General features: G+C 37.4%; 1 non-coding gene across 1 annotated transcript; it reads left to right on the forward strand.

The window, feature by feature from the left end:
• The first annotated feature begins 2,143 nt into the window (after positions 1–2,143).
• Positions 2,144–2,249, forward strand: LOC145027923 (small nucleolar RNA R71). The gene has a single exon (XR_013675685.1). It is a non-coding gene; the product is annotated as a small nucleolar RNA R71 (small nucleolar RNA).
• The last annotated feature ends 11,919 nt before the right edge of the window (positions 2,250–14,168 follow it).

The following is a 14,168-nucleotide window of genomic DNA, read 5'->3' on the forward strand; positions in this document are numbered from 1 at the left end:
CTAATAGAGTTGGATGACATGATCTAAGTTTTTAAAACTAAAATGCAAAAAGAAAAAGAACAGAAAAAAAATTGCAAACCAAACTCGGGTTGCCTCCCAAGAAGCGCTTCTTTTTCTTGGAGTCTAGAGCTGGACTCCATGTCTCCTATGTTGACTCCTCGGAAGAATCCACCACTAGGATCTTTTGTTCCTTGAACCGCCTCTTGTAAGCTTGAACTCGCCTTTTCTATGCCTTCTTTGAATTCTCTTTTTTAGCTTTGACCTCTTCTTCAAGCTTGCGGTTGGTCCCTTTAGTTTCTTCCTTGCACTCCATAACATCCTCCTCCTATTTCACCACCGGCTTTGTCACCCTTGAAGTAATCTCCTCTTCATCACTTGTCATCTCATCATCTTCTTTGCTCACCCAAGAAGGTGGACTCTTGTAAGCTACGACTTCAACCAATTATGGTATAGATGCTCTAGGTTTTGTTCTTTTTACTTGATGAACTGCCTTGATCTCTTCTTCCATAAGCTTTTCCAGTTCTTCTAGTTCATTATCTTTATTGATTGTGAACACCTCTTCTTGAACATGTTCCTTTGGAAAGCCATCTTCTATCCCAAAAACTTCTTTTTCATCAGCAACCCTCAAGGTGAGCTTAGAATCGCGAATATCAACCAAAGCTCCAACAGTGTTAAGCAATGGAGGACCAAGGATAATTGGAACATCGAGATCTTCCTTCATATCCAAAACTACAAAATGTATTGGAAAAACAAATTTTCCAATTTTCACCAAAATATCCTCCACGATGCCCCGGGGTTATGTCACTGAACGGTTCGCCATGTGAATAGTCATTCTTGTAGCCTTCATCTTCTGAATGTCTAAATTTTGATAAAATGAATAAGGCATCAAATTAATGCTAGCCCGAGAATCGGCTAAAGCATTAACCTTCATTTTGTTGCCAAATTCACATGGAAGAGTGAGGCGTCCAGGATCTCCCATCTTCTTCAGTGTTTCTCCCAACACAGCTTTTGAGCTTTGTTTACTTAGAACCACCTTAGAATGCTTCTTTAATTGCTTGCGAGTGTCTATCAAATCTTGCAGTAATTTCTGATGCTCGGGAATTTTGGATAAGGACTCGACAAAGCGAGTATTAATCGGGATCCCCTTCACATGCTTGAGAAACTCTCAATGCTCTCTTTCTAGTGGACTAAGGGTAGCATGGGAAGGAAAAGGCAAAGGCGGCTGATAAACCGAACTAACTACAGAATTTTTCTGTTCATGATGGGCCCAAGTTGTGAACTTATATGGTTCACGTCGTGAATTCTGGAATTCAGCAGCTTCATGATTTTCGAGCTTGGTCTTCTTTAGCTTTGGATCGGGCTGTTGTGGTTCTTCTTCCAATGCCTCCAGGAACTCAGAGATGGCTTCTTCTTCAGTGTCTATGGCCATTACATGAGATTGGGTCTTCGTTTCGGGATTTTTCGGGGATAACTTCTCATGAACTAGAGACCAACTTGTACTTCAAGGTTATGGATGGAGGCTTGCTGATTCTTTATTAAAGTTTTCTGTTCAATAATAGCAGAATCAGTGGCATCGTGTCTCTTTTCCGAAGCTTCTATAAACTTCATCAACATGGCCTCTAGATCGGGTTTCTTCTCGGCTGGTGGTTGCTCCTTTTGATAGAAGCCTCGACCTGTCTGCCTATACTTCTCTTCTTTTTTCTTCTTATACTCTTCATATGGCAGCCACTCCTTCTTCGGTTTCCTCCAGTCCTCATCAAACTTATCCCCACTCGAGTAGCACACTTGAGCTTTTCTGTTTCCAAACTCATCTAAATTGCAGTCCTTGGTCAAGTGTGGACCACTACATCTCTCGCAACCCACTCTTATGGCATGTGTTGACTGGTCCATTTGTTTTATCCTTCGATCCAAATTATTCAGCATAGCCATTACAACTGCTATTTCTTCAGTTTCGGCCCCTCCACCGCCTTCGATTCCATCTTGCCTAGGGTTGTGGTATTCGTGAGAGTGCTTCGCGAATTCTTCAATCAGCTCCTTGACCTCCCTTGGATTTTTCTTTGTCAAAGGTCCTTGAGAGTCAAGGAGTTGTCTCGTTATAATGTTGACCCCATCATAGAAGATTGACATCTCTTGTTGCACATTTAGATCATGCTGAGGGCAATTTCTGAGCAAGCCCTTGTACCGCTCCCATGCTTCGTATAATGACTCCCCCGACTATTGCTCAAATTGACTATTGCCTTCTTGAGTTTGGCTATCTTGGATGGCGGGCAAAACTGGTCCAGGAATTGCTCACGCATTTGAGCCCAAGTGGTAATTGTACCCGGTGGAAGTGATTTTAACCACTCCTTAGCAGCACCTTTGAAAGTGATGAGAAGCATCCTAAGCAAGACGGTGTTTCTGTTGACATTTGGCACATTGAAGTAATCTGCAATGTCGTTTAATTCATCTAGATGCTTAAAAGCATCCTCATGATCTTTCCCAAAAAATGGGATATCCTTCAGTGCAGTCAAGATGTGCCCCTTCAACTCGAATGTGGCAGTGGCAGGTATTGCGGGTTGGACTAAACCGGGACCCACATCTTCTCGGATCCGCTTCTTGTAAGCTCCCATGGACATCTCTTCAATTGCTGCCATCTCGTTCCTTGGCTCGTTATCGGGTTCGCTCGTATGTTCTTCAAATTCCTGCTCAGTGTCGTATTCGGATTCAGTTTGGACGGGTATTTGATCCTAGTGCTCAAAATTGCTCTTGTGCTTTGAGGATGAACTTGACTCTCCTGTCTTCTTTACCGACTTCCTTGAAAAAGCTGACTTGAATTCTTGTAAGGGCGTCTTTTTCTTTTGAATTGCAGACTCGGGATCTTCAAGTGGTGGCGCCAAGGGTGTGTTTGAGCCTCTGGTCATGAACTCCAGCAACTCGCTAAACTAAAAACGTAAAACTGAACTAAAATAAGAAAATACTAAAAACTGAAAATTGCAGCTTTCACGTCGTGAGTTTATAAAACTCACATCGTGAATTCTATGACAGAGACAGAAAACGAATTTTTTTTTGTTATATGCTAATCAACTAAGCTAAGCTAATAAACAAAAATAAATAACCAATTAACCTTTTTGCAGATTTTATTCCACAAAAAGGGTGGATTAATCTAATGCAACTAAATAAACTAATAAACGCGCCGTTCCCTAGCAACGGCGCCAAAAACTTGATGTGCACGAAAGTACCAACTAATTTTAATATTTATAACCTAACAAACTTAAACTAACTATGCACTTATAGGCAATGTACCTAGTCGGATTACAGTATAGCTTGTGTAAGTCGGGTGTCGATCATAGGGAACGGTGTTACTAATTAATCTATTTACAATTAATTTAACCTAATTATTAACAAGTTTAAATGGGGGTTTTCTCTGATTTTACAAGATCAGACGAACTTAACTCAAATTCAATAAGTAAAAACACACTCTTGTCTTGTCTGAATCCACTTCTTCCTTATGGTTAGCTAATGATTATGGATTATCGAGTTGGTTTTAATTGTATTAGTAATTTAGTTCTAACTTTACCAATAATTAACTAATTCATGTCAAACTATGTATGTTCACACACAATTAAACACAGAACTAATTATGAATATAAATATGCTATGTAAGATTTATTATATAAAAGCAATTATAGTCACAATCCACGTTCTCTAGCACAGCTAAGTTTATTTACTCTAATTACTAACTAAGATTGGTCAATCCTAGCTCTAACAATTCAATGTTCACTAAATCATTAAGTAAACAAGTTCATGCAGTTAATGGTCACTAAGCTACACAGAACATGCAATCAAGCAATTAGAGAAACAAACACAAGCATGCTAGGTAATACAAATCAAACACAAGCAATTTTACCAACTAAATAAATCCATAAAAATTGAGCTATTCATATGTTGGAAGCTTCATCTAGCGAAACAAGAGTAGCTAGATTCAGCTGCTCATAATAGCAACTAACATACTAACACAAATCAAAGTGATATGAAACATGTTCCTAGTTAACGATTAAATAAACTAAATTATGGACCTTCACTCTTTTGGTGTTGAAAGCTTTTTCCCAGAACTTTTCTCTGCTCAAAATCGCCTTCTGGAACTCCTCTCTCTATCCTAAAGTCCCCTCTATTCGTAATGGTCAAGGGTTTATATAGTTGTCGATTTTCACAAATTCACATCCTGAATAATAAGATATTCACGTCGTGAGTTTCAGATAACCGTGCCCGTCAAGGATTCCTTCACCCGCATACATATCTTCTAGAGCCAACTCTCACGTCGTGAATCTTCAAGTTCCCACGTCGTGAGAACGCTTTTTCCAGATTTTCTTCTCTTTTAATCTTTTAATTCCCAAAGTTTCTTTCATGAACGCTTTTAGTCCCTTTTCTTCAAAATGTCTTCTTTTTGGCTGTAAATAACATTTAAGCTCATAAGTACCATTATTCTAAACAAATTACAAACTTATTAATAAAAATGTACTTAAATATTGCCTAAAAATAGGTATAAATATGGCAATATCACTTACCACTATTGTTAATGACGTTGAAAGAAGCAGCCTAACAAACACCCCATCAGAATGATTACTACCACATAATTGTTGATATTTGATACTTTATTACTAAATGAAACCAAAAACAAAGTTAAAAAGTAAACAAAATCAGAAGGCTTTAGTCAAACTTACAAAGGTTGTAATTCCAAATATTACTAAATGACATTGATTGAACCACCTGCAGATTTACAATTTTGTCCTTATGAGATTCACTACTGAACACATTCTACAGTTTGTAAACTATAATATATATATATATATATATATAATCATTGTCAAAAGCAAGAAACTAGAAGTGGAATGTGATTGCATACCATCAAAAACCAACATTTTTACATGCCCATTTTTCCCAGTTTCTATTCACGAAACCCTAATCCATGATTGCTTGCTGGTTACAAAAGCTAACAAGTAGTACAACAAGTAGTAAGGCAGGCCTGCAACCAACCCATCCACATTTTTTTCACGTAAAATAGCTACCTCATTCCATAATTACTAAAAAATATATATATACTTCAATTTTCTATGTCAAGTGATAAGAAATAAGATATGTTAAAAACGAAGTGCAATGTGCACTTACTGTTATGGACTCGAGCATATAAGAGTCTTTCTCCTTTCCAATATTCCAAAGGCCTCCTTTTAATTTTGTTGCTTCGTCTCACTCCAAATGTCCAAGTAGACCCCGCTCCTATCATAATCATCCCCATTATATCATAAATAAATAAACCATAAGAAGAGCATCTACAACAGGTAACATTTTTTTTCCAATCCATCACTTGTATGCCTAGTTCATTTATGAACCATAGAAGACCATCTACAACAGGGGGAAGAGAAGCATCATGAAACAATTCCTAACTAACTAGATAATAATAATTATCTAATAACTCTACAGTAAATTTAGAATTTTAACTTACCTGAACTGATTGCATCTGTAGTAAATCCGCAAGTGCTTTTTTGCCTCAACTGTTATTGTGAAGAAAAAAGAAACAAAGTATTATTGCATATCAGACACATACATTTACAAAATATAGAAAATTACAATTATGCCCTTATATACCAATTGGTTAGTAGCCTAACTTTCATAATAGTAAGTAAAATATGATTAGTTTCATTATTATAACAAAAAACCCCAAGATTATATTATTATTTCACTTGCAAGGCATGACTCCTGAGCATGGGTCAAGTCCATTAAACAATAATACATCATCAACTATTAAAGACTTCCTAAACCCTGTTTAAATAAAATAATGATCAAAATGTCTAGTGAAATCCTTTTGCTCATATTGTGAATTTATATCACAATGAAACTAGATGAAAGAGAAGAGAAAAAACCATCCACGAGTTTGATCTAAGCCCTCTGCAAAATGTCCAGGGAAATTCTTTTGAAAGAATTCCTGATTTTCAAAAGGGTAGCGAATATGGCATTGACCCACTTTCAAACCAACAATCAAATACCTGAAATCATGCAACAAATAATATTAATTCATCAATCAAGAAAATGATATTGCTCTTTATTGTGAGAAAGAAATATGATTTTCTTACATCTTCTACATGATGAAGCACACCAAACTTTTCACCACGTGGGCTAGGAATTGTGATGTGATCAATTTTGTGGTGATGTAAATCAGTAACCTATGTTAAGAAAGAATATTATATATTTTAAAACAACCATTAAAGTACATTGTAATTACATGTTGGATTTATACTTACTTTCACCCCTGAAATTCTTTCAAGTTCTTCAACTGAACCAATAGCTTCAATATCTACACCATCTTCACTGATCGAAATTGGGAGAGGAGTGCCCCAAAATCTACTTCTACTAATGGCCCAATATCTTGCATTTTCCAGCCAATTGTGAAACCGTTTTTCCTAGATGGAATGGAATTGGAAATGAACGGAGTGGACATGGAAATGGTAATGGAATGAGTCATTCCATTCCTTTGTTGACTAAATCATACCAAACACTGTAAATGACCTACCTTAACAAAACCAGGAACCCATTTTGTTTTCTCATTGTTTTCAAGTAATTGATCTTTCAACTTTTCCACTACAACAAACCTTGACCAAGAAACATGAATAAACTAATCATGATACCACGTTATCCCACTAAAGATAATAAAGATGAGAATGGCATTCATGTCTTTTGCAGAAAAGATAAGTAAAAAGATGTACTAGCTGGGAACTGCTCTGTAGATAAGAGGGGTATCAGATCTCCAACAAAAATGATATGAATGTGTAAAGCTTCCAAATTTTAGCAGTCTGCCCTTGTCCTGAATACATTTATAACAAAAGGTAAGGAATAATCATTTTACATAAATTCCACTATTGATAATTATATAACATTCAACTATTCTTGCCTTCACTACTTGAATGATATCTTTATCTGCTTCTTTGACATATCGACCAATGAAATCGGTAAATTTTTCTGTAAAGCAGCCATCATCATCAACTGCCATAACTAGATTTTCTCCCTATATATACAAGAAAAAGTATAATTTGGTTATGGGAAAAAAAGTTATTAACAAAGATACAATGCATATGTGATCATGTCTACTTTCTTTCCGAGGGGTTTTGCATAGCAACCCAACAACTTGAACGTAAAAAGAAAAAAAACAAGAAAGTTATAATTTTATGAGATAACTAGTAGAAATCAGTGAGTGTAAATTGGTAAAAGATGTAAATTTTCTTACATGTGGGGGGCATTTTTTGGTAAGATGGGATAATACTGTTGCATTGATTACCTCCAACAGAGGCTTACGCTGAAATTATGTAGACGGTCGTTATTTGGGTAGAGAAGAAGGCTGAAATTCTGCAAGATTGATCATATAATCTAATGCTATCATGAAGCCTGTCACCCCCCAAAACCGGAACGGCGGAAACGTTCGGGGGTGGAGGACGTCATGGTTAGTATCACGAGATATGTATATGGTAAGCAAGTAATGAACAACCATTTCATTTAGAAAGAAAGTGTTTACAATGTGTGTGTTCACAAAACATAGAAGTCATAAACAAATAACAAAACAAGACTTAAAGCTATAATGCTCCATCTTCTGAAGTCCCAACACGAGCACCTGTCTAATAGTCTCCTAAGAGTACAAGTTATTTGAAAGAGTTGATCAACAATTAAGCTGGTGATTTCATAAGATTTTAGTGATGTGAATAAGCTGTAAAATGTGGTTGAAAATGTATATGCACAAGTGATGTAAGCTGTAAGTTCTGTTTTGAAAAGTTCGCCTGTTCCTCTAGAAAATCCTATATTTCCTACTTGAATGAAAGTTAAGTAAAATGACATTACAAGTCTTTCTATGCGTACTAAGTGGGTACAAGTTATATATACTCAGAGTAAATAAACAATCGATTGTGCGCATATGCGCTAAGCTCACAACCCAACGGGAACAGAAAGTAAGGCGGATAGCACACATTCCATTGGTTATTAGATCGTTTTCATATATAAACTTGGTGTAATCACTTGTTACTCATGGAATTATTTGTAATGGTTCCTTTATATCTAACGAAAAGTTCTTTTAAGAAAACCTATATTTCTTATAGTAAAATATTGACTACAGTGACTACTTTTATAATAGCTTTGTTTATACTGCTATATATAATCTGATATCGGGTAGAAAGTTAATTGGGTGAATCTACCCTAAGCCCACAATCCAACGGGAACAAGAAGTAAGGCGGAAAACACACATTTAACTATCTATTGGACATTAGTTTTATATATAAACATGGTGTATAAACTAATGTGTTATAGAGTTACTCACCTAAAGTCTCTAAAAATGTACTGGCTTAATAAAATGGATTAAGCCCTTATCTGGGAAATCTCTAGTTTTGTATACCAAAAGTATTGCCTTTGAAAAGTAAGTTTGTACTAGAAAAACTGTGTGTTGACTCTGCGTCCTATGACCTGATCCATACCTGGTACCCTTATGATGATTTAATGTATACTAAGCATATATATATATATATATATATATATATATATATATATATATATATATATATATATATATATAGATTCGGGTAGATAATAGATTGGGTGACCTCATTCCAAGCCCACAATCCAACAGAACAGGAAGTGAAGCGAAGAGCACACATCCTATTAGATGTTAGAATCTATTAGTATATATGTATCCTATAGTGTATACATTAAGGAATCATAAAGCTAGCATTATGATCCTAACCATTAAAAGTAGCCTTCTACCAAGACTCGACTGTTTTGATAGTCGCCTTCTACCAAGACTCGACTGTTTTGAAAGTAGCCTTCTACTAAGACCCAACTGTACGACTATTAATAACATTGACACTGGAATTTTATATCCTTCTGTAATTGTCGTAATGACAGTGTAAGTCCTGTAGTATTTGTAATAAGTGACTACTTTAAGTACCATTTTGCCTAAATTGAGGGTTTAGGCATAATGTGATGGCTAGATCCTATGCTAAACGCTCCCTTGTCAAGAGATTCTAGGAACTACACGCGACCTCTGCATGAGTGCAAGCCACGAACATCCACATTACTATGATCATGTATACCCAATATAACTATCACAATGCGTTGTGATTCATTGGTATAGTTAGATCCTGAAAACGTTCCATGATATACCACCTTACTATGTTATGTTCTATATATATATATGAAGACCCTTGCGGATATGATGATTTAACGTTAGAATACTATAGGAGTATTTTGGTCCAGATAAATAACTTATGTGATAACTTAAAAGACCCTTGCGGATAGGTCTATAATGTTACAGGGTATATTCATAAAGTTTTATATATAATCAAGATCTTATAGACATAGAATCTGTGACCGACGCTTCGCTATCCATTCCTCTTAAGGAACTAGTGTTGAGGTGGGATCAATTATTCGAAGGTCTATTTAATCTTCAATTATATACAATACAAACTAGTGTAACTTGTACAATTATAGGAGGATTCTGTAAGGATCACCCCATAAAGTTACCTAAAAGCTCATAGGTTCTTTAGTCACTTTCATTCTCGCACGACAAGCCCAGATAAACGTAACCACTTCCTCATAGTAAACAACAGAAGAGTTCAAGAGGAACAAGGACAAATTCATGATAATATTTCAAGGAAAGATCAGCCGAAGTAACCAAAACGTCTTACGTGTCACACTAATAAATATTAATCATGTTAATTGGTCGAGTGAGTGGAAACACTGCTCACATTACATGTGCTAGGATTATATTCTTGCATGCAGCTGGTAATAGTTATTCAAGAAACAGATACTCATTCGAGGATAGTTATTTCAAATTCATAGAGTTTATTAGGTCTGGACTCATTTATGAATTGTTCCTAGAACCTTGTGGAAGTCAGGACCCGATACATCCAGAACTAGGATAACCTTTTCTTTTCAGCTTTCGGCTTGTGTCCGTTTCTATAGACTTATTCCGTCTCATATTTGTTTTCTTTTTACCAAAGATGCCTCCTTGCAGATCACCCAGACACGCTACTCCGATAACTCCAATACCTTCTCCACAAATCGATGCAGCAACTCTGAACGCTGTAGTGGCTGCGGCTGTGGCAACAGCCATGGCTCAATATCACCCCATCAGTACAAGTAGAGGTGAAACTCCTACTGATTCTACTCAAGTTGAAGTCCCTGTGCGCTAGGGAGAATTCTCCTACAAGGACTTCACCAGATGCCAACCATTGTCCTTTAAAGGGACTGAAGGAGTCATTGCCCTCATGCAATGGTTCGAGAAAACAGAGTCGGTATTTGAAATCTGTTTATGCCCAGAAGGAAGCAAAGTGAAGTTTGCTACCTACACCTTCTCTAGCAAGGCCCTAACATGGCAGAACAACCATGTTAATTCACTGACTCTATCAGTGACAAACTCAATAGGTTGGGAAAACCTAAAACAGTTAATGCGGGAAGAATACTGCCCGTTAGGCGAGATTCAAAAACTGGAACAAAAGCTATAGGATCTCACTATGGTCGGCTCAGACATAGTGACCTACACGGACCGGTTCACCAAACTAGCAGCTCTATGCCCCTAGATAGTTACCTTGGAGAGCAAGAAGATAGAAAGATACATTTGGGGTTCGACTGCTCCGACCCAAGGAAATGTACTGTCTTCTGACCCAACCACGTTTGATAGTGCTAAACGCCTGGCTCAACGACTCATCGACCATGGAGTCTTCCATGGTGTAAAATTCCCTACTCCCGAGCCATCAAGGGAAGAGGACTATAATCAGAAGTCGGAGAACAAGAGAAAGAAGAAGCGAACAACACAAGACACCCCACAAGAGCAACAAGCGAGTACTATGTATGCCGTAACGACGCCTAATGCTTCAGCACCTGCCAGTCGTTATGCTGGAAACCTTCCAAAGTGTGGAAAGTGCAACTTTCACCACACTGGAGTATGCCGAGAAATGCAGTGTCTGAACTGCCACAGAAAGGAAAACACAGTCCGTTTCTGCAGGGTACCGGCTCAACCGATCTCCCAAGTCCTCGGAGCTGAAGAAAACCAAGCCTGCTATGGCTGTGGTGAGACTGGATACAATTAGAGGGACTGCCCGATAATCAGGAACTCAAGCGCGGATGGACGTATTCTGATGATCACCGCAGGAGAATCTACCCCGGAGTCGTCGACGAGTAGTGGTACGTTTTCAAAATAGTAATTACTTTTAAAATTAATTTATATTCATATAAGATTAAAATTTGGGGATGACACTTAAAAGATCCCTTAGAGAAGCTATTATGGCTCACCATATACATCAGGGTTGTGCGCAACTAAGATGTTGCAGACTTAGAGTGAGTGACTCCGCTTAGATCCCATTTTGCTTAATTGGTTGAGGATTTGAGGCAGAGATGCTCAGTCGACTGCCTGGCTCATCTTAAGTATTCACAACTTGTATATGACGGGCGATGGTAGTGGTACCATGGGGGATCATGGTATAAAAGTATCCCTTCAGTTAGTAAAGCACTTTTATTTTGTATGTATGCGCACATAGCGGTACGATACATAGGAGTGTTAACTTCGAATAGAAGGCAGGAAACACGAGAACAGTTACAAGGAGTACATTGTTGAACATACTAGGAGTACATTACAAAGCATACCAGGGATACATCATCGTTTATCAGACGTTTCTTTCATTTGACCAAAACTTTGTTTAGTATAGAGTCTGTTGTTTTCTTTCGTCATGAGTTGGTGTGGTCCTCACCATACTGAGTTCATATGTTTCTATCGCCTCGATCGGCAAGTTCTCGAAACTTTCATCTTTAGTATCAAAAGTCCGACCTGAATCAAAATTTTCATCTTTCGCATTCTAAACCCCCGAAGTACTCGTGCGAAGAGTACTTTTTCCTCCGAAGCCTTATCGTCAAATGTTCGCAGACCATCATGAAATACCACTCGTCCAGCAGACCAAGTTCGAGCACAGAGGTTATGGACGAATACAACCCACATGTTACTATTTAGTTTATACGTGAGGGTGGTATATGATTATGATTACGCAGATCTAGTATGTGTGTTTCCGCCCTATCTCCTGTCCTCGTTGGGTTGTGGACCTGGGGCAGAGTCGCACATCTGACCATCTAAATAACCCTAATTATATACGACTTGTGTACATAAGGTGATGATAGATAGACCAAGTATGAATCCTATCATGAATGGAAGGGCAAAGTTGCCAAGTCTACGAGTGGGTATTCTGCCAATCAGAAGAGCACAACCCAAGTAGTAATGCTATGAGAGCTAATTTCGAGACGAAATTCCCTCTAACCGGGGGATGATGTGACAACCTAAAAAAAATTTATTTTTTAAGCTTAGTCAGTCAACTCAACTCAGCGTCAAAAACATTTAGTACAGAGTTCTAGCCTGGTTACAGGTCATTCTAAAGAGTTTTGAGCCTAATACACTTAAGGAATAAGTGTTAGAAAGTACCCGCTAGAACCACAGTGTAGCAAAACGAACCATAACCTCATCTAAGTGAGTTCACGGCCACAAGACCATGAGTTAACGGCTGTAAACTCATGTGGCCATAAACTCAAGAGCATATATAAGGCAAATGGTCATTTTAAGTCATTTCTCTCATTCCCTGGCCAATTCTCCTTGGTTCTCTCTCAACTATCATCCAACCTTTTTCCTTAGATCTTCAAAAGAGTGAGTATTATATCCCTTGATTAGTTAATACATCATATTAACTACCTTCTTACATTGATTTCATCCATGAAAATCATGTTTGTTTAGATACTCAAGAAACACCAAGAACACACACTAGTGTTCTTGGCCAAATCGACTAGTTCAAGCTCCTATATCGTAAGCACTCTTCTTCTAACTTGTTGTACACTAGGTTACACACGTCTAGACCATAGAAACATCAAGAAACAAGGGTTAGAAGAGAGTTCACGGCCAAGGATGTTCTTGGGTCGTGAACTCCCTTTTATGGTGCAAAGATGCCCCAAATTCCTTCCTTAAGCCTAGAGACTAGCCTAGCACTTTACCTTGATGTGTTTAGGACTCAAAACAATCAAAATACCATCAACCATAGGTGATTACGGCCACAAACACATGCCAAAATGGTACATGGGCCGAAAACTCAATTTAAGGGTGTTTTGATGCCACAAACACTTCCTAAGGCTTAGACTTGAAGTTAGGATGCTTCATTATGACTTTTAGGACCCTAAGCAACACTCATAAACATAAATGGCCATGAGTTTACAGTTGTAAACTCATTAGGGCCGTGAACACCCCAAAATCTTCAAAGAAAGTGGTCTTCCTCATCCTAGGGTAAAGCTAAGGTCCCTAAAACATCTATAGCCTTCAAACTTGCACTTACACATGAGTAACCATGAGTTTACGGCCGTAAACTCCCTTTGGCCGTAAACCCAAGGTAGTAAACTCTTGTGAGTGCCGATCTACCTTCCTTTGTTGAATCACATGTGATTCCAACACTTGGTCAAGGTCTTTCCTAGTCCGGGAAGGTGTCTCCTTTCATATAGTTGTTTATAAACACTATATTCATGTCAATATGTGTCCTTATATATCATTTAGGACTTATTGTGTCTCGGGACTTCATTCATGGAACTTCTCATCCTTACACGCATACCCGTTTGAATCACCCACATCAGGTGAGTTCATACCCTGTAATGAATCTTTTAACTATTTTAACTGTTTTAAGGGGGGATACAAGTTGAACACAATGATAATTGTGTAAATGTTTGTTATAGACATCTTTCAAAATGTTACTTATGTTATTTATAAGTTGTCAAAACATTTCAAAACTCTTTTAAAGGTTATGTTACTTTATAGTTATACAAAACTCCGTTTTAAAGTACAGGCATAACTTAGTAGAGAAACGAGTCTTTTCAGTAATAGTCCAAGTACAGCATTAGTAAACTACTATAGGCATAGTTTAGGAGAATGCTATTCATTACTTCTAGTACAAAGAAGCACACAAAGAGTCAGTCCAGTTCATGAGTCTATACTAACGAAATACGTTTACATAGATACGATATCAATATACGATGACAAAATAGAACATAGTAAGGTGGTATCTTTTAAGTGTCATCCCCAAATTTTAATCTTATATGAATATAAATTAATTTTAAAAGTAATTACTATTTTGAAAACGTAC

This window comes from Lactuca saligna, chromosome 1, assembly GCF_052625555.1.
Source record: "Lactuca saligna cultivar CGN05327 chromosome 1, ASM5262555v1, whole genome shotgun sequence".
Classification (NCBI taxonomy): Eukaryota; Viridiplantae; Streptophyta; class Magnoliopsida; order Asterales; family Asteraceae; genus Lactuca; species Lactuca saligna.